The following is a 24,260-nucleotide window of genomic DNA, read 5'->3' as shown; positions in this document are numbered from 1 at the left end:
ACCTCCTACCTTTACCTTTGTTATGTTTGCTGTGTTAGTTTATTCATTCTGTGTTAGTCTGGTTTTATTCAGTGGAATGTTTGGTGCATCATGGTGCGGGCCAGATAGAGCGTGGCAGCGGGCCGGATGTGGGCCGCGGGCCTAGAGTTTGACAGGTGCTCCTGTTTAGCTGCAGATTTCTGTCTGTAGCCTCTAACTGAACGTGAGGGCGAGCTGCACACAGGTAGAGACAGGCACATATCACACCACAGAGGACAGCCTGTCCACAGAGGACAGCCTGTCCACAGAGGACAGCCTGTCCACAGAAAGCAGCCTGTCCACAGAGGACAGCCTGTCCACAGAGGACAGCATGTCCACAGAGGACAGCCTGTCCACAGAGGACATCTGTTCCCAAAGGCTGAGCAGCACCAACCATGAAAATTCAAACTTCAGCTGCTGTTAAAACTCAGGACACTGAATGATAGAAAGCAGTTTAACAGCATCATGGTTTCTGCTCCTGCTCTCCACGCTCACTCAGAGTCCTCAGAGGACTTCAGGATTCTTCTTTCCAATCCTCTCCTCTGCTGAGGATGTTCAGGCAGCTCAGAAATATCATGCGGCAGTGATTAAACTCAATTTTGGCTGCACTCCCCCTCTGAACGATATCTGCTCTGATTTCACTCAGAGAGGCAGAGAAATCCTCCGGGTAGCAGCATCCCTGATTCCAAAAATCTAAATTTAACTACAGTCCTAATTACCCTGCCAGCGTCTCCCTGCTGCAGGCTTAACATGCCGCACACACACACACACACACTTTAAAACCCGTCCTCCGCCTGGGAACCCCCCATCCCAGATTCTCTCTCCAGAGCTGTTTGATCTTTTTTCTCTGCAGCCAAGTTGATCTTTTGTGGAGGAAAAGCTGCTGCTGCTGCTGCTGCTGCTGCTGCTGCTGCTGCTGCTGCTGGGAGGTGCAGTGACACACTTCACCAAAGATGACAAAGTGTTTGTGTGTGCAGGCAGAGGAAGTAGAAGAGAATTACAAAGATGGAGAGAGAAAAGATGAAGAGGTTAGATTAGTCCTCACAGCTGGGGGGAAGGAGAGCGGCGACACGTGGGAGTCATAAAGGTGAGGGAGGGAGGCGCAGCAGGAGAGCAGCCTCACAGAGAACACATCGCTCCTCAGTGAATCACTTAGTAAAACCAGCCCCAAAAGTCGAGGCTGCGTCCACAGCTAACAGCTCCAGGAGTTAATACATATGAATCATACAGCGGGGACTCTGGAATATTCTTCAAATGCTGAGATAAAGGAGGGTAAAGGCAGCACTAACAGTAAATATCTGCTGTATTTTTTTCATTTTAATGTGGAGAGGGGACACGCCGCCAGCAGCTCTGCGGCTCAGTGGAGCTTTACAGCCTCCTATAGCTCCTATACAGCAGCTCAGGCTTTACAGCACGGAGACAACAGTCAGTCTGTGGAGTCTGCAGTCTGAGTGCTGCTGCTGCTGACGCCCGAGGACGTGCTAATTAGCAGAAAAATACGGATGAAATAAGCAGGTGGAGCTGGCTGTGTGTGTGTATATATGAACGAACGCCCTGTGGTGACTGTATCTGCCTGTATGTGCTGCTGGCACGTGCTTTGATGAAGTTAATTTGATGCTGAGAGGTCGTCCTTAGAAACACAACGAGCTGCAGAAGACCTCTGGAAGCTAGCGTGCAGCATGTGTGTCTTTGTGAGGAAAACATTAGCATAAAATGATATTTATCAAAGCTGAAAGGTATTTATGACACAGGAGTCAAAACACAAACAGAACCTCTGACTGGGCCACTCCACCCGTCAGGATGCTGCATGTTTAACAGCTGCTGGAGCTGCTTCGTGGCCTGTTGGAGCACACTATAGAGTCATTTTGCACATAAAGCCTGAATCCGAAAATGATCCTCCCACATTATTTGCACAGGGTTGAAACTGCTGTGAGGAAGACAGTAGATAAGAAAGACTGCAGGAAGGCAACGGGGCCATTATGTGGACGTCTTTAGAAGGACTTAGAGACTCTGTGACTGTTTAATGACAGCAATTTAACCCTGCAGCTATCAGGCCCTGACACTTTTATTCTTTATCGCCGCGCTCGCTCTGTGACAGTGATTGCAGCGAGCAGTAGTTCAGAAATCCCTCTGTCCTCATTTTCTCACGCTCCCTCCGTCTCCCACTTGCTTCCTCCTGTAATTGACAGAATTGGCCCTTTGTGGGCAGCAGGAGTCTGTGCTGAGCCTCCCTCACACCTCCACCCTCTGTAATACCTTCCTCATCTTCTTTGTCTCTCTCTGCTGCTAAACTCTAACGGCAGCGCCGCCGCTTCTCGTCGCTCTTTTCAAGGGAAATACAGCACCTTTAACCTTCTGTGGATTTGTGTAGCGTCGGGCGGTTGATGTGAGCGCGCAGGGCTGCCGCCGCCGTTATCTAGGCCCACTCATCACAGGGGGAAAAACGCTCCGGCAGCCGCCGCAGTGAGCGAGGAGCGTTCGGTTTCTGGGATGTTGCTGCTGCTAAAATCGAGTCACACACATCATTTTTCTGTGATCTGAGAGAAAACACAATTACACAGAAAAGACAGCAGGAGACAGAGCGGGGGGTGGCTTTAAAAACCAAGTAATAAAATGATAAATGGGAAGAATAAATCGCAGAATGCAAGATGTATAACAACATTTTCCAGCCAGGAGACGGGCTGGAGGTGAGATTAGATAAGAGAAAGACAAATGAGGAAGAGATTGTTTTAGAGGCAGCGCTGTAGTGAAGTGGTGTTTTATTAAATGAGAAAAGTAAGTGATGGGAGGGGGGGCTGTGAGTGGATGGCATGAAGGTGTGTGTGTGTTGTATAATTAAATCTTATAAAGGGAAGATGCATGGGTGAGTTAATGCAGGCTGACACACACACACAGATATGCACCTACAAATGATGCTAAGAGGACAGGATCAAAATGTCTCCTCTGAAATTCAAACGTCATATTTGGCACAAAAGCTTTTTCTGCATTCTGTGTGAGAGCAGAGAGGACGCTCCCCACTGAGACAGAAAATGGGTTAAGAGAGAGAGAGAAGGAGAGAGAAGGAGAGAGAAACCCCGGTGAGACGGAATAATTAGCAGAGGAAGGAGAGAGCTGCACAGAAAGACAGAGGAGGGAGAGAGAGAGAGACAAGAGAGAGGGAGAGGGAGAGAGAGACAAGAGGGAGGGAGAGAGAGAGAGACAGATAGACAAGAGGGAGAGAGGGAGGGAGAGAGAGAGAGAAGAGGGAGGGAGAGAGAGAGGGAGAGAGAGAGAGGGGGGGGGAGGGAGAGCAGGGAGGGAGAGAGAGAGAGAGAGAGAGAGAGAGGGGGGGGGGGGGAGGGAGAGCAGGGAGGGAGAGAGAGAGAGAGAGAGAGAGACAGACAGACAGAGAGAGGGAGGCAGAGCAGGGATGTGAGAAATGGGGTCAGATCACATGAAACCAGGAATGATGTGAAAAATAGAGACAGGAGTCTGTCAGCCCGAGGTGGACTAACACAGAGCCCAGGGGCTTCTGGGTAACACACATCAGGTCACACAGTAAGCTGCTGCATGTTTTGGTTGGGCGGTGTGTTAGAGTTCTCCAGCTACTGTCACTATCACTCGATTATCAATACATGTGTGTGCACGCTGAATGAAGCCACAGTTCGAGCTGTTTACTGATGATGACTCCGAGTGTCCGATGAAGGACGGCCCCTCATGAAGGATCAGAAGGTGGTGGTCAGTGTAGTGATGATGAACAGACGAGGCTTTTCAGCAGCTTCACTGCACAAAGAACACACCTGACATCCAGGAAGAACCTGCTCTGCTGCAGGTGTGTGGGGGTCCATGGACGGAGTGAGACCTCCCTTTGAGACATGAACGGACTGCAGGATAAATGATTAACAAACAGAATGTCCACAGACTCCCTGACTCTCTGGGATCTGTGTTGTCTTTGTGTTGGCTTCAGTTCTATCTGCTGAAAGTCCTCCAGGGAGGGAAAACCAAGGGTTAAACTGACATCCACACAACAAGCCAGCAATGGAGGGGGAAACAGAACAAAGACAGACATCACTGGACACACTGATCCGAGTGTGTGTGTGTGTGTGTGTGTGTCAGAGGTTGTGTGTGGAGTTCAGAGGTAGTTCAGCTCTGCCCTGCAGCAGCAGCAGCAGCAGCAGCAGCAGCAGCGACGGCTTTAAAGCTCTGCTGGAGTGTGAACAAAGTCCAGAGACACAGAGGGGATGAAAGGAAGAGCAGAGCCTGGACAGTAAATATGAGCTCCTCCATTAATAAAACATCAGGCCGTCTCACAGAATGTTTTCTCTTCATCTATAATTACCACAGATCTGCAGCAGAAAGTGCTTTCATTTGAGGAGCAATTACAGCCCCTGTGCTCGGCTAAAACCCGACATTTTCTCTCCCAACATCTGAATGGATATCGTGCTCAGCAGTCTGAGGACAGAAGGAATAATGATGAAAGGCTGCGTTCGACAGTCTGAGAAAAATAGTGAGGTGGGAAAGAAAGGAGAGAGAGAGAGAGAGAGAGAGAGAGGGAGAGAGAGAGAGGGAGAGACGCCTGCACCACACACACACCATAAATACAGGTATTATCTGTGATCTGCTGCTGTAATTGCCGCCTTGTCTCCCAGAGATGATTGTGCAGCAAAAGGTGACGTTTTCTCCACAGATTATAGAACAATACTCAGATGATTCTGCAGCCGGGCTGTGAGGAGGAAACTCAGACAGCAGGAGTGGGAGCAGGTATTCTCTCAAACAATGGAAGTTAACACGGGTCACCAGAGGCTCAGAGGGTTAAAGAAGGTGGTGAGCTGCAGGTCAGAGCCTGCAGGCCTCACAGAGCAGGTGCAGTGTCAGAGCCGCCTGTTTGTGGAGGATCGTCCGTCTATAAAGCACATGGATGCACGGCTGAGGTTCACAAAACTGGAACTGGTGAAACTTCACTGATGACATCATATCTTTGATTGCGTTGTGCAGAGAGCACATATTTCTTCAATATTTTTTTTTAATTGGTTGTACAAAGTTTTTATATTTCAGTGAAAATAAGAAGACGATTTCTCCTTGTTCACTTTAGGAAACACCGTCAGGGCTCACACACTGCAGTTCCTCACATGGCCACTAGAGGCTGGTGCCAAAAGGGGAAAATAAACACACCAAGCCTGGGAGAAGGACTGTGTGGGTGTCATCTGAAATATAATAAGACTTAAAGCAACACTGTGGAGTTTTTTTTAATCATGAATAAAAAAAGATGAATAATAAATATATTATATTGTGAGAGGAGTGCAGATACAGCTTCAGTGTACATACGCAGAAACCCTAAATCACTGACAGGACAGGGTTAAAATGAAGAGAAACATATTATAATGTAATTATTTAATTAGAAATATACACGTTGTTTGATATGTTGGGTTAGAGAGATGATATTAATGCTGGGAGTGTGAGGCTGTAACACACTCATCATCATGTTGATTAATGCATCAATTAGCAGAATTAATGAGTGTGTTATTGTAGAGGCTAATATTTCATAAGTGGTGGTGACTCAGTGTGAAAACAGCTGAAAGTCATTAAACTTCCACGAAGATGTTTCTGTGTGAAACACACACACACACACACACACACACACACACACACACACACACACACACACACACACACACACACACACACACACACACACACACACACACACACACACACACACACACACACACACACACACACACACACACACAGTGTGACGGGGAAACAGCCAGGTGAGCAGTAAGGACAGGCCCGCAGGAACATGTTTCCACTCAGATTAGAAACGTGGAGGAAAAATCAGTCATGAAGAAAAAAGCGCTGATCGTAGTGATGCGTCGCCGTGTGTGTGCTCAGCTTTCCACAACACAAACACTGACGCTGCAGGACTGTCACAGCTACACTACACAACTAGAGCAGCTGAGGGCTCAACACACACACATCACCTGTTCACCAGTGCCTCAGCTCCACCCACGCTCCCCCTCTTTGTCTGTGTTGCAACGGTCGGGGGTCAAACAGGGGGACGTCACGCAGGCTTTGTCCATAGTTTTTACTGTCAATGGTCCATGAGGATTATGAAGATCATTCACTATTTTAACTCAATGTGTTCAGCTATTCAGTTTATTGTTTCATCCGAATCGATTATCGTCTAAGTTACTCCACAAAGCAGCCTTCCACCACCATCATAAGTCATCACCACATTCTAATACTCCTATAACACCTTCAGGTATCAGCCGTGCTGGATCAGATGATGCGGAGGGATACGAGCAGAACACTGGAGCAGCAGAGCGCCGCTGCATCCCTTCATACTCATCCATCTGCTGCAAAGTGACACTAACACATTGAATCAGTGTGTGTGACAGAGCAGGAGGGACGGACTCGGCCTCAGGCAGCCCATCAGTCTTTGTGTCATTTTCTGCATCACCACACGCACACACACACACACTCACACACCTGCGTGTTTAACCTCACACTCTTCCACAAACATGTCCAGTGTCAGCAAACACACACCTGCTGGACGGACCTGAGAAACAAGCTTTCATGGTGCAGTGGAAGGCAGCCGGAGGGGTGTGTGTGTGTGTGTGTGTGTGTGTTTCCAGGATCTCTGCAGATTCCTCTTCCTCTGTGAGGATGAAAGCAGACAGGACGAAGAAAGCAGCGTTTGATCTGTGGGCTGGATGTGGCAGCAGAGGACAAACTGCTGCACAAGACAAACGCTGCCTCCTTTTCTTTCTGCACACGGCGCCGTTTTTCTCCCACAGAACTGCTCCTCAGGTCAAATCAGCTTTGACCCAACCTGTCTGATGAGGATCGTCGGGATGCCTCGAAGGCCGGGAACCAGTTCAGATCCACAATGGGTGGAGCTAACATTACCTCCACGTGCAGCGGCCTGGTGATGCTGCTACCAACACAGCAACAAACACAAGAAGCACTTTAAGCATTGTGTGTGATGTAGCCTGTCCCTGCACCCCCACGCCATCTCCGATGGAACAGAGTGTCTTTTCACCTCAAAGCTCTCCAGTTGGCACCGCATAATCCCAACTGGCCTCTCTCACACACACTCACACTCTCACACACAGTCTTGTTTCATCCCTCTCTGTACCAGCGGTGCCAGGCAGTGTGATTCTGCTCTCATCACAAACAACTGCTCCACTGATAACTCTGTGTATCTGTGTGTGTCTGCTGCTCTGAGGATTTTTACAGCCCAATTTATCACTCCCCACTCCTCTGCTTTCCACTCCTCTCCTTGTTGGTTAAAATCTGCTGTTGGACCTTTACCAGACGAACACACACACACAGAGACAGACACACACACACACACACCATCCAGGTGTCTCCAGGGTCTGTCTGCTGACACTCTGCTGACAGTCACACAGTCTCACTGTAAACACGCCACACAGACACAGCTCCGTGTTCAAACACACTGAGATGAAGTGATGTTTACAACGGTACAAAAAAAGCAACAAAGCTACAAGAAGACTTTAAACTCAATAACACGCTGCTTTTATTTGAATTTGATGTTATTTTATCTAACTAACTTAAAACATGTAAGCGTAAATATGAATGATAAATAAAAGATGTTTCCATAAGTGAAAAATGTTGTAATGGCCGTTATAAGGAGCTCATTAATACCAACGCTGCTGTTACAGTAATGTAGGTATGTAGTATCAGGACATTACTGTAACAGCAGCCGCGGCATTAATTACACCTAATGAATCAAACCCTGAAAACCAGAACTGTGTTTGTTTATCAAGACACAAAGAGGAGGAGGAGGAAGAAGAGGAGGAGGAGGAGGAGGAGGAGGAGGAAGAGGAAGAGGAGGAGGAGGAGGAGGAGGAGGAGGAGGAGGAAGAGGAGGTCGTAAAACCCCTGTGTGGTTTTATTGGTTTCCATAAAGGTGCTGCAGATCGGGGGATCCGGGACAGAGCAGACCTCTCCTGGTCATTCTTTCAATCCTTTTTAAACATAAAACTCAGATCCACATCGCTGCACATGGAGCAGGGAGGAGCAGGATTTACAGCTCGGAGTAAATCATCTAACTCTGCAGGAGGAGCAGAAACAACCAGACAGAAAGTGTCCTGCTCCTCCTTCCCTCAACTCAGTCAATCATTTTTGACTACAGTCTGGTCATGTGACTGCTGCTCACATGTGACTCCATCATGGCTTCCTGCTGGTTGTTGTTGCTCAGGAGGAGTGTTTGTTTTTTTACAGACTCTTTGTTTTTAACTCGTGTAGAATAAAGTGAAATATTTTGAAGGGTTTGATTTTCATCCCTCACACATGATGCATTCAAGGACCCTCGTTCTTTCATTGTTTACAGTTTCTGGCTGTGTATTTCAGACAAACGGTCAGATTTCTTTGTGTGTGTTGAATTTAACATGACTGGAGCGCTGCTGGGACTTCTCACCATGTTATGGACCGAATGATGAAACATTTCATTCAGACATAATGACGCCATGAAGTGATGTTTGGAAATAACTCTCAGCTGTTTGTTCAGCAGCTGCCAACAGTCCAGACCTGACATGTTGAAATGTAAACGACTGTATCCTCTGCGATTCTGCACTAATTTCGCAGCGGCTGTATGGCGAGCAGCAGGTTACCGTTTGGCTAATTAATGTAAAAAAAATGGAGCCAAAGGACGTGACAGTTTGTTTTCCAGCTGCACACAGAGGCCCCGCCCTCTGCAGTCTGTGTGTTGTTGTTCTTTTACTGCACTCGGCTCAGGAGGAGAAGCCTCTCGGCTCGGCGCAGTGATTCCAAGCCCAATTAGGCAGCCAGTAAAATAAAGGCTTTATTGACAAGAGTTTCCCCAGCGGCCCGCCTCGCTGCGTGACCTGAACAGCTCGCAGATGTAGTCCCTGCAGAGCAGGCTGCGGTTTACAGACTGCACAGGTGGGTCACCGCCACGCAGCATCCTCTCCCAGGATCCTCTGCTGCTGTTTTATTCATGGCTGGTTGTTTGGATCGCCTTCTCCTTTCACTCAGTGACTCGGCCGCTGCAGCCTATTCATCAATTTAACACAGGCGCCGTGTGGACCTCCGTAATTGACTTACAAAACAGGGACAATAAATCTCACCTCCTCCACAAACAATGAGACTGAAGATAACGGCACACAGCGGCAGCAGAGCTGCACAGCAGCAGCACAGCAGCACAACGCTCTACCTATAAAAGAGGAGACACAAGTCAAGTCTGACTATAAAATGGTGATGAGGATGATTCTCTCCACCCGTCTGCACGTTACAGCGCCACAAAAACAAAGAAGTCCTCCCAAATATAAAGTGTCACATAAGCATGACAACAAACTTTGCAAAAGGAGAGAGCAAAACTTTCTGCAACCAGCGGAGTCAATTCTCACTGAAAAAGACATGAACCAGAAGGAGGAGGAAGAGAGGCAGAGTAGAAGAGGGGAGGAGGAGGAGGAGGAGGAGGAAGGGGAAGAAGAAGCAGAGGCAGAAGAAGACAAAGAACAAGAAGTGGAAGGAGAAAGAGAGTGGAGGAAAGGCAGAAATGAACAACAACTAGAAGAAGAAACAGGCGAAGGAAGAAGAACGAGAGGCAGAAGAAGACGAAGAACCAGAAGAGCAAGAAGAGAAATACATGTTAAATATTTTCTTGAGCTTTAATGACACACACTCATTAACTCGCAGACTGCCTGTGCTGCAGCACTGTAAGATGCTGGTTATTCTGGCCTAATTGTCATGCAGCTCTACATCACGCTGCACGGCCGAGCTGACGCACTGCAGGTACAGCTGAAGCATCACAGCCACTTTCAGACCAAACTCACAGGGAGGAGGAGGAGGAGGGAGGCGGCCAGAGGGATGTTCTGCCAGGTCACATCTGCACATGTCACACATGTCACACACACAAAGAGGGGCAGTAAACACAAGTGTGTGCGTCCCATCCTGTCACAGAGCAGCAGAGACACAGCTGACAGCGTCACATCCAGCTGTTTCACTCAGAACAACATAAAGACACACAGATATTCCAGCTGTCACACATCCAGATGAAAGCACCGCCCGGGCCGATGGCAGCAGTGCAGCCTTTCTGTAACACACACTGACCTGACCCACAACTGGACATCACAAACCTCACACTGTCAACTTACATTCAGGCACCAGAACTTTTAGAGGAGGAAGAGCGTCACTCCTCAGCTGTTTCCTCCATCACCTCCATACAAATAACGACTACTTGATTCTATGGAATGTAATTTTACACTACGTTAGTCAGTTATCACATCCCTTGTTGTTTCTATTCACTTAAAAAAAATGTGACTTCTGTCATTTTTCTGAGGGATGTTTACACAAAAACCACAAACTCAACCCTGCTCCAGCTTCACATTCACAGTGACACCTGCCCTTTGCATGGCTTAGTCTGTAAAGCATTACACACACACACACACACACTGAAGGGCAGCAGTCTAAACAAAGACTCCATAATTGAGGCCATTTAGCCCTGTTAGCTTGTTAGCCTGATGCAGCGATCATCGATCTCATCATCTCCTCACTCTGCAGCGAGCACAGTGCTGATCACAGGCTGTCGACAGTAACACACACACACACACACACATACACATACACACACACACACAGCTCCAAGCTCATCATTACACAGCCACTCAGCGCGGCTGCCCATTACCACCCTGTGTTTTCCTGGCGCCTCCGTCTCATTGTGTTTGATCTCACAGTCATTATTCAGTGCGGCAGCGTTTCATCACATTGATCCGCTCTGCGCTGAAGACACACAGGCAATCAGAGGGCCGAGTGATCAATTAAAAACCGCTGATTGCTATTGACCACCTCTGATGTGAGGAGCCCGGTCTGAAAGTAATAACGAGCTCCTGAGCAGCCTTATGAAAGATGTAGATAGATAGATGCAATGCATGCAAAGGTACAGAAATGTCGTTAGGACTGCGCGTTAAGAGGCGCTGTGACGGCTCCTTGTCTTTGCAGACAGAGAACAGAGTGCTGCTCTCAGATCCTGACGAGCTGCTTCTCATATCTGACACGAGTCTTTGAGCAGACCTCATGTCTTCAAAGAGCCGTTTGAGAATTAACAATTACAACTTCCTCTTCAGCTCACACGTCCAACACTCTGATGAAACCCAAGACGCCGTGTTACGTTTGCTCTACTTGACCAAAGTCTTCTGATCCGATACAAACTGATGATGTCTGCTCTGCTGGTTTTACACCTAATTGTGTCCCTCATTTACATGAAAGAGGAGCGGCGAGCTAACGGGCTCATCTGCAGATAACAGCCCGAGCCGCCTCATCACAGCGGAGCACGGCGCCGCATGTGATAAGCACGTTAGCTCCGGCATGAACTCTACATTTCACCCCATAGATACCTGTGGGCAGATAGTGACGCCCGTCAGGGATTCATTAGCTCGGTGTCATAATTAATGTTGTATGGAGACGACAAATAGCGCTCCGCCGGGAGAGATAAGGCATCAAGTTGGGAAATGTAGGAAGGTGTTCAGTGTCGCACCGTGTCAGATAGTGTTACGCATTGATTAGTGCTGCAAGGCCTGTTAGACCTAGTATCAGCACTGATTTAATCAGCATGGCTGCTGGGAGGAGTCTGCTGAAGGCAACAAGTGAAGGAGAGTGGGAAGGAAGGACCTTCCCTGCCTTTGAGTTTAAAGGTCCGCACACAGCAGAGCCAATAAAGACAAAATGCTGAAAGCCATAAGATGGACAACATGATTGAAGAGGTCACCTCTGGATCCTCCTCTGCTCCGTCCCATCGTCTACAACGAGGACAACAAATAACTGTAAAAAGAAAACGTCACCTGAACGCTCTGACTGTCAAACTACTGCAAGAAACTAAGCTTACTGATATCTGCTGTAAACTCTGGTGATGCTGCTGTTTTTTCCACTGATTACACAATTAAAATGAGCATCAACACACACAGTGTCACACTGGGGACGTGCCGCGTTACTGAAGGAAACCAACCTTACTGTGCAAACCTACTTATTATAAGTAAAGTGAAGTGAGGTCTGCACACACTCTCACTGCCTCTAATGACCTGGATCTACACAGCTGCTCACACGTCCTCCTCTGACTGATCTCTGTGTTTCCAGAAAACATCCAAACAGAGCAGTAAACCCGGGCAGGCCGCTCCAGTGTGTGTGTGACGGAGGCTGCAGGTCTGCTAGCTTCCCTCTGCACAGGCCTCCCTCTGCTGCTGCTGCTGCTGATGATGATGATGATGACATGTGGCTGCAGAAATGTGGTCTGTCAATCAATTATTCAGGACAAACACAGCGTTGTGTGGCTGCAGGACACTGGATGGATGGATGGATGATGGATGGATGGATGATGGATGGATGATGGATGGATGATGGATGGATGGATGGATGGATGGATGGATGGATGGATGGATGGATGGATGATGGATGGATGGATGGATGGATGGATGGATGGATGATGGATGGATGGATGGATGGATGGGATGGATGGATGGATGGATGGATGGATGGATGGATGATGGATGGATGGATGGATGGATGGATGGATGGATGATGGATGGATGGATGGATGGATGGATGATGGATGGATGGATGGATGGATGGATGGATGGATGATGGATGGATGGATGGATGGATGGATGGATGAGTGATGCATACATGCTCTCAGCACAGCACAGATGGAAATGAGAAAGATATTTACAAGTTGTGGAGCTCAGAGCCGCATGGACATTATTAACACAAGACTGACTGAAGACACTGCCATAAAACAGAGAGAGAGACTGGCGAGCAGACAGTTAATAGGAGCCAGGAAGCAGCAGAGGAAGGAGAGGAGAGAACACGGCTCTGCGCCTGACCTATTTAGCAACAGCAGAGCCGCAGCCAGGGCTAAAGCAGAGCTAACCGCCCTGTAAAAACACTAATCAAAGCCTGCAGGCTTCAGAATAGCTTTTTAACTGGGCCAGTGCTTTCTGGATTTTGGGCTCCGGTCCCTCTACTCCTCGTTACCGCCTGTTTGTGTTCAGCCCTAAATAAATCATCAAAAAATCCAGCTGCAGTGAGCAGAGCAGCGCCAGTGTGTAAGTGAAATCGATAAATACGTGATATATATATATATATATATATATATATATATATAAACAGTGATGAGCAGCCCAGAGAGGAGAGCTGCAGGACCACCCCGAGCCTCAGAGCCTCTCAATGACTCCCAGAACTGCACAGCCAGTAAGAAATATGCTCAATGATCACTCACACACACACACACTCACACACACACTGGTTCAGGTGCTGTAATAATACAGACTTTGGGTAAATAAAGTAGACGAAACTTAAAAATACACACGTCACAAATCACTGTGAGACGCTCGGGCAGTAACACAAACAGAACCACCAACAGAACCACCAGACACTTTCAGAAGAATCCTCAGCAGCTGATTGGATGAAGCGTCTGTCAGTCACCGTCTATTATCAGCTAATTTCAATCGATCAGATCGAAGAGGAAGCACGGTAGCAGTTAGCATGTGTGTCATGGATTATTGTCATCTTTGTGAGGAAAATATGAGAATAAGGTTCCTTTGACCAAAACCAAACTAACTGCTAAAACACAAACAGAGCCGGCACCACTTCCTCAGCACTCTGATTGGTCTGACCCGTTCCCCGTCACTCCCACCTTTGCTTGCTCACTGTGTTTGAAATCACTACATAGGGCCCTATTTAGAGCCTTCGCCATGTTGTAGTGCTGTCCGAATTCTTAGTGAGAAATGATAGACCTCATACAGGGCCCTCAATGTATCCCACAATGCATCTTGAAAAGTAGAGTCCATCCGATGGTCACTATGTTTAGCAATATGTCCCATCATGCATTGCACAGACCGGCTAAAAGAATGGGAACAGACGTTCCGTCACCTGTCTTATAAATATAACGATGGTTTAAAGAATGCAGCATGACCGGCTGTGTTTGTTTTATTCATGTTTTGCCATAAAACGTTCATTGGGCTATGAAGGCACAAACTGCTGACAACAGAGTTAGTTTAGCCGGCTCGTTTAATGTGCGACAGCAATGACGTCATTAACGGCGACAGAAACTCATGGAGGTAGTGTCCGAAATGTCTGAAAATGCATCACAGTGAGTTCACTGTATGGTGCCCTACACTGAACTCCCCATATGGGGGGTAGGGAGTGAGTGAGTGATTTCGAACACAGCCACTGAGTCAGGAAAGCGGCCATGTTTGCTGAAGCACACTCACTTCCTTCAGACCTGCTCAATGCTGCAACACGTCTGTGCACCGTCCACACTGAGCAGTGATGCAGAGTGATGCTGCGACAGTCCCGCCTGGAGCAGGCGCTGCTGAAGATGTTATCTAACCAAGACAAAAAAAATCAAGTGTGAGCTAGGAGTGAAGAAGAAGAGGAGGAGGAGGAGGAAGGGGAGGTGCTGCAACCCTGCAGCTGAAAGTTATCAGCCTGAAGAACAAGTCTGTCAAAGGACTGTGTGCTGCTGTGTCAGCCAGAGTTTCCACAAACGCTCTGACTGGGCTCAAACTGTTCTTCTCTCTCCGTGCTCTGGTGTGTGTCTCTGTGTTTGTGTGTTTGTGTCTGTGTGTACTATCACAGTGAAACGACACAAAAACTGCAAACAGAAAAACCATTTCTGCTGCTGGCCCTGAAATCAAACTCATTTTTCACAGTGAGTGCACAACCTGTGGGAGCGGTGACAAACCTGCACAAACATGATCTGCAGCGAACACACAGGTGGGACGTCACGCCTGACAAATGGCTGCAGATAAATGTGAGCATGTGCTGGAGCTGCTCGTGTTTGCAGGTGACACACTGAAACTGAAAGTACGACACGACAAGTGTGTGATCTGTTCCTGCAGACGAGCCAAAGACAAACCAGACAAACAGCTCAGGCCTGCAGCTCACTCCGGGTGAAACTCAGCAGCATCTCACCAATCCAGCACAGCAAGCCAGATCACAATCCAACAAAAAGGATCAAAAGATCAACTCACCCGGATCAGCCGTCGCTCCAAGGGGCCCCACGGCGGCCTGTGGCCCTCCAGGTGTTGGTGGCACAGGTCGGGGCCAGGATTTAACCACCGGAGGTCCCGCCTTCACCAGCCCGACGTACTCCACAAAGGTCCCTGGAAAGTCCCCCTTCTCCTTGGTCCGCTCGTTGGTGCCGTGCAGCCAGCCTTTGGGGCTCCGCTCGTCCCCCTCCTGGTACTCCAGCCCCGCCGCTGCGGCCGCCGCCATCAGCGAGGCCTTCGGCACGGTGAGCAGGTCGCCCAGATGGAGGCTGATGTCATCACCGCGCTCCCGCTTGTATTCAAAGAGGGCCCGGTACTGGAAGCTGTCCGATGCCATGAGGTTCTGAGGAGGGTCGCCTGAGATTTACTGTGAGAACTTAAAGAGTCTGTTATTCCAAAATCCCTGAGGTGAAAAAACCCGAGCTGGACCTGGAAGCATGTGATGCGGCCTGAGGTTTGTGTGTGTGGACCTGATCCCTGAGGTGGAGCTGAAGCTCCTGAAGCGTCCAAACTTCTGTATCTACAAAATATACTGTAAGTGCAATGAGACTGGACAGTGGTCTGGTCTCTGCAGGTTTGGTTAAATCTCCACAGTACGAATTCAGCCGTCAGTCACAGGATTACAGTCGGAGGCCCGCAGGCTGGAGGGGAGAGGCGGGGGAGGCAGCGGTCTGGAAACTGAGGGTGGCACAGTTTTTGTAGGACGGGACGACCTCCACGCGATGCCCCAAAGCTTCTTCTGCAGGTTCTGATGTTAATGAAGTACACTGAGCCACACACACACTCACACACACCTGAGGGGATCCACTGCAGTGCAGAACTCGGCTTGTGTCTCAGAGCTCCTCTGGGTGCTGCTGCTGCGCTCTGCAGCCTCCTGACGCAGACACACTCCTGCAAACTTCACATGAAGTTCTCGGGTTAACAGGACGACAGGAAGACACACACACACACACATGCAGCCCAGGCCGGACTGCGGCACGGGACACAATATCCTCCCACAGTCACTGCAGATTCATCTAAGTGACTGAGAACACTGTGATGGGAGTCCAGTCAGCGGGTCTCCCGCTGCTCTCAGGCTGCTCTCTGAACGCTCCGGCGCTCAAACGTGACGCGGCAGGAATATAAACTTCATCCAGACTGCGTGCCCGGAAAAACTCGCTAACCCTGCGCCAGTCTGCGCTGCTGCCACGAAACAGCCCAGGAACTCACCGCTAACAGCGCACGGACGAGCTCCTGTCCTCCACCGACGCCTCGATGCGCGAACCGTCCGCTTCGGCACGACCCGAACCCCGCAGAGCGAGCCCAGACATCCGTGAAGCCCCGTCAGGAGGATAAATGGGCGGCGTGGCTGGTCCAGCAGACAGACAGCCTGCGCGGTGCTGATGTCAGTAAACCCCTCCTCCTCCTCCTCCTCTTCCTCCTGCTGCTGTCTGCAAATTATGCCGGCGAGCAGCGGGGACGGGACGGGTCGGTGCTGCGCGCAGCCGCAGCAGCTGCAGCAAAACGCCGCATGACCCACGAACTCACACGTGCACGAGTGATTTTCACCTTTTAAACTTGGTGTTGTTGCGTCACTGCAGCCGGACGTCCATCAGCTGTGTGACCTGGAGAAGCGGCGCCGCGGCGCGTTCCGAGAACCCCCAAAAAACTCCGTGTGGATCAGTAAGTGCAGAAGATGGAGGGATGGAGGATGGAGGTGGATGCTGGGAGGGCAGGAGCGCGTGCAACACGGCGAGCCTGGGTGGGTGCCTCGTGCGCACATGACGCAGCAGTCTGGAGCTGCAGAGGGGGGGGGGGGGCTTCAAAGGTCAACACACACACAGGACGGAAAAATGGCTGCGGACAAGAAAAAGGAGGAAGCTCAAATCAATACAAGAATAATAGATGGATAAAATATAAAAAGTAAAAAAAATAATAAGTAGGTCAAATTTAATGTGGGAAAAATCTAATATTTTGCAGTGGACATGTATTTTCTCCTGTTGGACATGATCTTCCTGACGTGGAAGAACTGGTCTGTCCTGACCTCATTGCCCTTCATCAGACTTTACAACTGCTTCAAACACAAACGGCGGCTGGCCGTCCACATACTTCTGGTGGTGCAGTTTGTGTCTTTGGGTTCTGGGTTCCTCCTCTCCTGTGAACAGGCCGCCATGACAGCTCTGAGTTTAAGTTTAATCTGTCTTCATCTCTGACATTTACTCTGACAAGCTGCTACGTATGCAAATGTGAAGCGACACAAATCAGCGGAGCACTCGCTCAGAAACACAGAAATATCATCCGGACCGTGCAGGCGCGCCTGTGACTCGGTGTCAGACTGGGACGGGACGGTCGTCCTTATTGTGGCTCTCCCTTCTCTTTGTCTTATCTGTCGCAGCCACGTCCCAATCAGAGGCAGGACGAGCACAGCGCCACCTCCCAGGAGGAGATGGAAGCTCGTCTGCCCTGACTAAACATGGCAGATTATACAGGCATCAACGTCCTCCATCATGCTGAGGCGGTGCGATTACTCAGAGTTCCCACAGAGGCATGAGTGGATGTTAGCTGCAGGCTGGACACACACTGTTTGTCCTACATGTGTAGGATCAGCTCTGTCTGTATGCACATGTACACATCTGTGTCACCAACCATGACAACATCACACCGACAGCAGGTCCATGACGACAACACTCGGAGCCTGAGTGCAGACGCAAAGCCACACAGAGTCCAACATGGCCGCTGGCACTCACGCCACTACATGTTGGGAGAGACCTGAGACCCAATTTATAGTCTATGGGCATTGCATTAAGTCCATGTCGGAGCCTCCGATCGCCGCCATGTTGGCAGCGCTGACTCCACCTAAACACACAGGTAATCCAAATACAGCCTAACTACAATACACTGAGCTTACATTTACCCTTTAAAGCAGCTGGATTCTGGTGACATCATCATCATGGTCCTGTATGAGCTCCCAGCCAGAGTCCTGTGAGGAGGCACCGTCACTTCTGTTTCAGCAACACCTGTTGGTTCATAAAGACTTTTCTGGATTATTAATAATAATAATAATAATAATAATAATTACTTAAAGTGCTCATATTATGACAACAATCCTCTACAGACATGTCATCAAAGATCCTGAGCGGCTGTATGTGTTTCCTGTTGGATCTTATTGGTTAAAAATTATTGGTCAAAATGTTTCAACTTTTCACGACTGCACAGATCAAAACTGACTGTTCAGTGTTGTGGTTCATTATAAAGAAATAAAATAATGAAATAATCTGCTCTCAGAAATTAACTCGAAGAAAATATCAGCAGGGGCATCAGAGGTCAGTGTGTGTGTGTGTCTGACAGCTGATCTGGTGAGCGGTCTTTGCCGCCCAGTCATGACCCTTTATTTGACCCTGTCTGCTTGTGGAAGTGTCACACGCTGCTCTAATGAGATGCCTTCATAGACAGCAGTGCCACACACACACACACACACACACACACACATTTCTATAACCCCGCTCTGTGCCGTGCGTTAGGACGTGCTCCACTGAGCATCAGAGGTCAAGAGCTCATTGGTGGGTCGGGAGCGCTCGCTCGGCTCCTCTGCCACGCCTGGAGGAACCCGTCAGATAAAAACCGCAGCATGTTGTCAATTCAATTACTCCTCAGATTACTGCAGGGTGCTGTTTGTTTTCCTCATCAGAAGGAAACATGTTTTGAATCTGAGGAAGGTCGGAGCAAAGATCCAGAAACAACTGGTTTCATGACGAGCAGCTGCTGGATTACAGAGTTTAATCTGTGGGACTGGTGTGAAGCCACAGCACAGGTCAGCATCCTGCTTTTGTCACATTTTCTACAGACAGGCCAACTGCTATTAGCTTCTAAATATCCTCTGCAGCCTGACATGATTGGTTAGTTTGTCACTGAGTTAGACAGCTAGGGGTGCAACCAATAATCAATGTAGATATTGATGACAAAATGACAGTGTAGTGAATCTTTTTCACCCTGTGGAGCTGAGCTAGGTGTCAGGAGGTAATGATGCATGAACCATCCGGCCTCTCTCTCTCTGATGGCTCCACATCTCACATCAAGCATCCAAGCATGTGACGATGCAGGAAGACATGAAGGGAGTAGAACAACAACAGAATTCTGTAACACAAATATTATAAGAAAGGTGGCCGATGCCACACAGAGCCAACTGGATCTGTTCAGACCTATTTTTAAATCTGGCCACGTGTTCATGCTCAATCCAGCTTAACCCGGCTTGTTTGTTGTCCTCCAAACCACTAGGTGGCGCTTCGTAAAATACTGTGTGTGCGCATGCGTATTTTTTTGTCCTGTGTCGCTTGTTCTTTTGTTTATTTCAGTTCAAAAAACAGTTTTTTTGTGTAGCCCTGTGGAAAATAAACTCGGGGCAAAGCTGTCGTAGTTCAACGGTTGTTTACATACGGCTTTTGTACGCGACCCGGACACTGTCCCCATGAACCAGAAGTATCACATCGCTAGCCGGATTCGCTAGCCAGATTTGCGTTCAGACCTGAGCCAGATGTAAGCCAATCCAGCTAGATCCAACTCCGAGAGGGGGATTGCAATCAATCCAGATATATCCAGATACAACCCGAATCCTGCTCTAGCTGGATTGATGTCCCCAGTGTGAACGGAGCCTCAGACATCAACAACAGCACAAGAGTCAATAAATACAGCATCAAGTCAGGTCAGACAGGTCCTGTACAGAGGTCAAAGGTCAATAAAAAATAAACATGCAAATCTAACTTTAAACAATCCAGTAAAACAGCCATAAAAAGAGGACGTGACAACACGATGTAAACACAGTCATTAGCTGCTGCTTCCTTCGGTGGCGTCCATGATGTTTCTGTGGACCGGAACCTCTGTCTCCAGTTGTGTATTTTACATCCAGATTTCATAACAACAACCACAGTTAACAGGATTTACATCTGTAACATGAGATTGGACTGTCGGGTCTCTTCACATCATCGCTCCTCCGAGGTGACCCACTTACACAACAGGAGTGAGGTATCAGGAAGCTCAGTGTGGTGTGCTGGGACCGCGGGAAATCTGATTTTTCCCCCATGTGGGTGTACACGTTTGATATTTTATTTAAATAAGCAGACATTTCACACACCGCGCTCCCCGAGGCTTCAAGTATTCTCTACGCCTGGACGGAGAGGCAGCATCTCAGTCTTGTATAAAAAGGCACCTGCCCCTGGAGAACATCCGCCGTGTGAGGAGCTTCAAAGTGGGAAAAAAAGCTAAAAAAGCAGCACAGCAGCATTTTCAGTATCCACCTCCACACATGTCAAACTGCAGCGTGAAGCAGTGATCCAGGGAGGAGGAGAGGGGTTTATTCAGGATTCTACTGTCTGTTTATTGAATATATATATTCTGTAGGATACATGTAGAAGAGGCTTGAACACTGCGCCTGCAGTGCCTCAGGGCCCAGCAGCCACCTGTAACTTTCTGTGTTTCCTGGTGAATGAAAAACATCCACAGAGACCTGCTGCTCAGAAATGAAACAGAGACACACACAGCAGCAGCAGCAGCAGCAGCAGCAGCAGCCTCCACCACAGTGGATCCAGAGTGAACATAAGACACATATAACCAGGATGAAAGAACAGAAGTCAGTACAGTAATGTCAGAATATGTTACTCAGATTGAGTAATGTATAGAATACAAATTAGCAATTTAGGGGATTTTTTTTAACAACACTGTTCACATATATATTAGTCTGTCCTGGCCTGGCCTGGCCTGGCCTGGTCTGGTCTGGCCTGGCCTGGCCTGTCCTAGTCTCTCCTGGTCTGGTCTGGTCTGTCCTGGTCTGGCCTGTCCTAGTCTGTCCTGGCCTGTCTGGTCTGGTCTGGTCTGTCCTAGTCTGTCCTAGTCTGTCCTGGTCTGGCCTGGTCTGGCCTGGTCTGGTCTGGCCTGGCCTGCCCTGGTCTGGTCTGATCCTGTCTGTCCTGGTCTGGTCTGGTCTGTCCTAGTCTGTCCTGGTCTGGTCTGTCCTGGTCTGGCCTGTCCTGGTCTGGCCTGGCCTGGTCTGGTCTGGTCTGTCCTGGTCTGGTCTGGTCTGTCCTGGCCTGGCCTGGCCTGGCCTGGTCTGGTCTGGTCTGTCCTGGTCTGGTCTGGTCTGTCCTGGCCTGGCCTGGCCTGGCCTGGTCTGGTCTGGTCTGTCCTGGTCTGGTCTGGTCTGTCCTAGTCTGTCCTGGTCTGGTCTGTCCTGGTCTGGCCTGGCCACCTGCAGCGGATGCTAACGTGAAGCAGCACAGTGAGTTTAATGCTGCTCTCTTCCTGTTTTCCATCCATTCATCCTCCATGAACAAGACGTGTGTTTATTTACACTCTGAAGAAAAAGGAGCGAAGAACTGCCGAGGGACAAACACCACACACACACTTATCTGTGTTACCGATTCATTCGCCTCATACACACACACAGACACACACAGACACACACACACTGCCTCACAGTCCACTGGTTTCATTCACACAGATCCATGTCTAACACTCTCTCACTCACTCAGGTGTGACAACAGGTGACCCGGAACCACAGAGAGTCCACGAGAGGAAGCCTGAGACCGGATCACACACAGCTCTGAACTGACTGCAGCCACACACACACAGACACCCACACAAACACACAGACACACACACAGTTCACTCGTCCTAATTATGAGTGATTACACAGACTCTCATCACTGGCGTTCAACACTGTCATTACACACTCACACACACACACACTCCTGATCTCAGACTTTGGCTCTCTGCTGCTCTTTCATCAAGCTAACCATGAGTTTCCCTGCTACACACACACACACACACACACACACACAGGTTAAATCCTTGTTATTTTCTTGGGGTTTGATGAAATGTTCTTTGATGGAGCGTCTCTTTAAAGTTCACCACAGTTTTGCAGTATTGTAATAACAGCACATTGATTGATTGATTGATTGATTGATTGATTGATTGGAATGAGCTGTTTTCTTTTTCTAAACTTTGACTTCCTGTTAAATGACACCAGTGAAAAACACTTTTCCTATTTTGTCACCGTTCTCTCCTCCTCTGTGTCGTCCAGCCTCTTTTTAACTTTTCTTCTTCTTTGACTTCTCATTTCTTCCTTTACCACATTCCCTCCAGGTGTTCTGGCTTCTTTAAACCTGTCTTCCTCCCGTCATATTCAGTTCTCTCCTTCATTCCTTTCCTGCTCATCTTTTTTCGTTATTCCCTTCTCTCCTGCTTTGTTTCCTTCCACCGTTCTTCTTTTCCTTTTCTTGTTTCTTACTCTTCTGTCTCCATCCTTTCTTTTTATAGCTCTTGTCTGTCCTCTTTTTTCCCTCAGCCTGCTTCTTTATCCCTCTTTTGTTCCATCTTCCCTTCCTTACTTTTTCTTTCTCTTTTTCTAATCTTTTATTTCCTCCTTTTAGCATTTGTTGAGGTAATTTAAATATCCTCACTCACACACACACACACACACACACAGCCTTTTCAGTGACCTTAATTTCAGCTCCTCTCAGGAGAGCCTTGCTGCTGTCTGGGATTTTTTACAGTGTGTTTCACATTCCTGACATCGTAAACACTCTGAACGTATGGAACAGGCCGATAACAGCGTCACACTCTGGGAGCAGCCGCCGCGCTGCTCTTATCTCCACACAAATTGACGTGAAAAAAGGCTCAAGGCGACGTGGAAAGTGCTGGGAGGCCTGCAGAGCGGAGCTGTGTGTGCTGTGTAATTAGTGGAAGGGAAACACATTTGCAATGTACACAGCATCCACATTTCACAGCGCTCCGTCTCTCATGGAATTAACTGTGACACTGTCAGATCTCTCCATACGAGCTTCCCCAGCGGTCGACAGGTGAAGCCGCAGAAAGTTCATTAAAACTTTACAGGCGGCGCGCCGCCTCCTCTTCCTATAGATCAGCTGCTCGTCTGTCAGAGCTCAGGGGGAAGAGATCAAACACGGCGCCTCTGCCGGAGCCTCAGGCAGCAGCAGGAAATAATAAGGAAATGCTGCCACAAGGGTCTGTGGTCATTCTGTGTCTCTTTGTGTGTCTTTGTTGGCACATTTGACACTTCTTAAGAATCTTTTTCTTGTTATTTTTTCATGTAAAGCCTCACATGTCTCTGTCTGTAGGTTTGTTTCAGAGTTTCATTTCTGTTCATTATAGTTCTTCATCCTTTAAATCCCTTGTCTTCGGTTATTTTCTTCCTTCTTTCTGCCTTTCCATCCTTATTTCCTTCACCTTTCCATCTTTCAGTCTTTCTCTCAGTGTTGGATGTGGATCGTCTGTGCTGCTGCTGCGGTTTCAAAGCTTTTATCTGCTGTTTCTGTATAAAACCACTGATCCTCTGTGCTATTAAATCCACACCGCAGGGCGGAGGGTGAACTGGAAATGTCAGTGTGTGTCCACCGCTCAGCCTCCCTCATAATCTGCTTTCAGCTCCTTTTAGTGATGCTTCGCTGGCTGTGCATTAAAATACAATTAAATATGAATCAAACGGAGACTAATAGATTCTCCGTCTCTGTTTCACTTTCCGATTTCTTTGCGTCTCCTTCTGTGCTTCCACAGGAAAGAAGTTTCAGCTCGATGAAATTTAAGGTGACACCACCACAGGTGGAAGGAGGTGTCCACATACTTTTGACCAGGATTTCCTTGATCTGGACGCTGTGTGTTTTTATATTTAGATGTGGAGCATGAAACGAATAAATGAGGCAGATGACAGACAGCGATTAATCTCCTGGTGTTAGAGGCAGAGTGAGGCGCCTCTGACTCTGTCAGGATGAAAAAACTCCCGAGTCCTCCTCTTTGTCTCGTTCTCCTCGGCTCCCTGTGACTCTCCTCACATCGCTCTTCCTCCTCTCCTCCCTGAGGGGTTCCTCTCTCTATCTCTGTCTCCGCTCTGACAAGGACAGCTGTGGACTTCAGGTTTGACCCCATGCTGTGCACAGCTGCTCATACAGAACAGAGAGTCGGCCTGGACAGATTGGACTCAGGCAGCAACAGGATGATGAAATTGATCTGATTGGTGTCGCTGTCTTGTTGTAGGATGAGGCTTAGGTATAGGAATCTTAATGGATTGGCTCGTTATTGCTCCTGAAGGGGGCGTTGTTGTTACAGGTATCATGGACCTGGTCTGTGGAGCGGAGCCTCTGCTCCACTAGGGAGCAGCAGGAAGTAGAAGCTGAGCTGATGTAAACACAGCAGCCACCACGGCGAGCCTCACCGCTCAGAGCTGCACGACTGTCAGCACCAAACCAG

This window comes from Parambassis ranga, chromosome 4 (assembly GCF_900634625.1).
Source record: "Parambassis ranga chromosome 4, fParRan2.1, whole genome shotgun sequence".
Taxonomy (NCBI): Eukaryota; Metazoa; Chordata; class Actinopteri; family Ambassidae; genus Parambassis; species Parambassis ranga.
Note: the sequence above shows the minus strand (reverse complement) of the source record.